General features: G+C 45.2%; 1 pseudogene; it reads right to left on the bottom strand.

The window, feature by feature from the left end:
* Positions 1-391: 391 nt before the first annotated feature.
* LOC150032067 (uncharacterized) lies at positions 392-2,941 on the bottom strand (annotated as a pseudogene).
* Between the last annotated feature and the right edge of the window lie 861 nt (positions 2,942-3,802).

Raw genomic sequence — 3,802 nt, 5'->3', positions numbered from 1 at the left:
CCTTTGAGCATTCTGCAAAAGGTGACTCACCCTTGTTTCGTCTTGATAAAGGGACATAGTGCAGAATCGGAGGTTTTGAGGCTTTCCCGCCCCTCACCACAGGGGTATCTCTTACGCCCAGGGACACTCTGTCCTCTTTTGGGCTGGAGGCTCACACCTTGCCCGCGTCTACTGGCGACTTCGATCAGGATCCATCCATTTTCTTCATCGGAAAATTCCCCGCTGGCATAGTCTCACCAAAATTCTCGCTCTTTAAGTAAAACTTTGCATCTGCAAAGTGAGACTCGACTTCAGAAAACGGATTAGAATCTGCTTCGCCCTTCTTAATCCCGTCCTACTAAAACTTGAAACACTGATGTAGTGTCGACATAATCACACCATTCCCATGAATTCAGAGGCGTCCCAATAGTAGTTTGTAGGTGGTCTTTGAGTCTATCATATGGAACAGCGCGTCGGCCTCTAGATCGCCAATGAGAAGCTCCAAGCATATCATGTCTATCGCTCTTTGGCTACCTTGATTAAAACCCTGAATTACTAATTTGTTGTTTGATAGTTCTTCCATGAGTATGCCCAACTGTTTCATAGTCGTCTTATGCATTATATTGATGGTGGATCCATTGTCGATGAGGATTCGACCCATTCTCTGTTCTCGAATGTATCCAGAGACGTACATAAGTCTATTATGCAATTTGGATCCCAACAGCAGATCTTCGTCTGAGAAACCTATAGATGTGCAACACGAAGCATAAGTATGTGTTGTGGGGGTTGGTATGCCAAAGGCATTGGATTCTAACAGTGCTTCGATTAGGGTCGTTTTAGCCTCTCGAGGGAGTGAAATCAGGTCGTCTATGTTGGATAATGACGAACCCTTTGGTTCTCCCGTCGACCTTAATGGGCCTGGAATAGTATCTTCCTCCTTCCTGATACTGACAGCACAACATACGACAATCTCTGGTATATCCTCTGAATCCTAATTGCAGAAGTTCTTCGGGAAGAAATCTGCTAAGGTTATCTGTCATCTGGGACGAGAAACATCCTCGTCTTCCCCGTTGACAGCTTTGGGTCTTTACGCTTTTTTTCTACCCTTTCTTTTTTGTGTCTTGCTCTCTCTCTTGTAGCTTCTATGAGAGCGTAGCTCTTTTTGGGTAGAGTTCAGTCTTCCCTTCTTACGACGTGCCACAAGAATCCAGTCTTCGTTATCGTCATCGTCAGTGCGCTCTTCTCCATTTTGAGGATCTGTAGCTTGGACCTTCTGCTAAAACCGCACTACCATAGGTTTGAAGGTCCCAAACTGGACCGAGCTCTCCCTTTTTTCATAAGATATGGTTGGTGGCGCCATGCTCGGAGTTACTGTTGCTGCAGCGTGATTCGTTTGGACCACCTCGCCTAGATCCAATTCTATTTTCCTTTCACGGGCCAAATTGAGGATTAATTCTTTCAGTACGAAGCATTTTTCGACCGGGTGACTGATGACCCTGTGATACTTGCAGTAATTGGGGTCATCCACCTTGCCGGCCTATTTCGGTCGCCTACATTCTAGCAATTGGATAAGGTGGTTCTCCAGTAATTGTTCAAGAATGTCCACTACGTCAGAGTCCGGGAATGGATAAACCTTCGCCTGTCTTTCTTTCATGGTTGGGCGACGTCTCTCGCCTTCTTGGTCTTTCTTCTCTATCTTCTTTTCTTTCCCTTTTGAGGAGAACTTCAATGGGGTTGTGTTAATGACCATTGATTCCTTCGTGACACCTTTCACAGTTTTCTCGGTGCCCTTCACCTCTTTCTTGTCTTTCCTCGGTTCGTGGTTTAGAAAGTCCCTCGTTCCTCTATTGGCGATACTTAGTTCCATGTCGTGAGCGCGGGTCGCTAATTCTTTAAAGGTATGGGGCTTAATCCCTTGTAGGATATAGAGGAGTTCTCAGTGCATACCCTGCGTGCACATTTCCACAGCAGATAACTCGGTGAGTCGATCTTTGCAATCCAGACTCAGAGCTCTCCATCAATCGATGTAGTCGACGATTGGTTCCCCTTTCCGTTGTTTGGAATTTATTAGCTCCATCATCCTGAGGGTGCGTCTGGTGCTGTAAAAGCGATTCAAGAATTCTCTTTCAAGTTGCTCCCAGCTGTCAATCACCTTAGGCTCTAAGTCTGTGTACCAGTCAAAAGCATTCCCTTTGAGGGTTCTGACGAACTGTTTGACTAGTAGATCTCCTCTTGTTCCCGCATTTTCACATGTTTCTACGAAATGGGCGATGTGTTTCTTTGGGTTGCCCTTTCCGTCGAATTGTTGGAACTTTGGGGGCTGATATCCAGTAGGCATTCTCAGGTTGTCGATCCTCTGAGTGTATGGCTTGGAATACATGAAAAAGGTTTGAGTCGGCCCTCCATATTGAGCTCTTATGGAGGTCATGATCATGTCTTGTAGTTGTTGGACCGACAAAGAGGCCACCGAGGCTAACTGTTGCGATTGAATTTCTTGTAGCATGGTCTTCCCCTTGTCGATTGCTTTCATCGTGGGTGCTAGGCTTGATTCAGCAGCCTCTCGAGACTGCATTTGTTCCTTTAGGGAAGCGATCTCGTGGTCTCGCTCCTCGACGACTTTCATCAGGAAGTTAATCTTCCTTTTCATTTCAGCTATGGCCACTTTCGCCGTCACATCCGCCATCATGATAGAAATCACATCTGGCAGTGAATCTCTTTCCGATCCGTCGGGCGTGAAAGTCGAGTTATTGAACAAGAGGTTTTCTTTGATGACAACCCCACTTTGTGGGGATTCCATCATTTGTTTCAAGATGTCGTAGGTGATGGGGGAGCCCTGCTCTTGCTCCTGCGTGATTTCTTTTGAACGGCCGCGGGTGACTGGTCCCTTGTATGAGTCGTTTGTGGAGGAAACTTTGGATGCCATCTTCTTAGGAGATTTGGATGCCACCTTCTTAGGTGCCATATGGCTTTTTTGAATGCTGAGAAAAAGATGAGAGGTAGAGAGGTCCCACTGGGCGTGCCAATTTGTTCACATGAGGTTTCCAGAGAAACGTGTTTCGTGGAGTTCAACTTGAGTTGGTGTTAATGTTAGAGTTGATTTGGTGCGATGTGGTTCGATCTCTAATATTTGGTCCTCTAATTCTCTCCCAGTTGGGTGAATATGCGTGACTTGGAGAAGGAAAGCACCGAACGTTCTTGAAGTAGAAGTCTTGGAAGAGTATCTGTGTCTTCAAAGGTTTTCTGCCTTATAAGAGTGCAGCTTCAGGAGTCTTGGAAGCTTGAAGTAAAAGTCTTGGAAGAGTATTTGTGTCTTCAAAGATCTTCTACCTTATAAGAGTGCAGCTTCAGGAGTCTTGGAAGTTTGAAGTAGAAGTCTTGGAAGAGTATTTGTGTCTTCAAAGGTCTTATGCCTTATAGGAGTGCAGCTTCAGGAGTCTTGGAAGCTTGAAGTAGAAGTCTTGGAAAAGTATTTGTCTCTTCAAAGGTCTTCTGCCTTATAGGAGTGTAGAATCAGGAATCTTGGAAGCTTGAAGTATAAGTCTTGAAAGAGTATTTGTGACTTCAAAGGTCTTCTGCATTATAGGAGTGCAGCTTTAGGAGTCTTGGAAGCTTGAAGTAGAAGTCTTGGAAGAGTATTTGTATTTTCAAAGGTCTTCTGCCTTATAGGAGTGGAGCTTCATGAGGCTTGGAAGCTTGAAGTAGAAGTCTTGGAAGAGTATTTGTGTCTTCAAAGGTCTTCTGCCTTATAGGAGCACAACTTCAGGAGTCTTGGGAGTCCTCTGCTTGTTAGTGAATTCTCTCTGGGTCTTCTGAGTGTAGAAAA

This window comes from Benincasa hispida, chromosome 12, assembly GCF_027475165.1.
Source record: "Benincasa hispida cultivar pf3 chromosome 12, pf3_genome.v1.1, whole genome shotgun sequence".
NCBI lineage: Eukaryota > Viridiplantae > Streptophyta > Magnoliopsida > Cucurbitales > Cucurbitaceae > Benincasa > Benincasa hispida.
The sequence above is the reverse complement of the archived record's forward strand: the minus strand, read 5'-3'. Positions and strand labels throughout refer to the sequence as shown.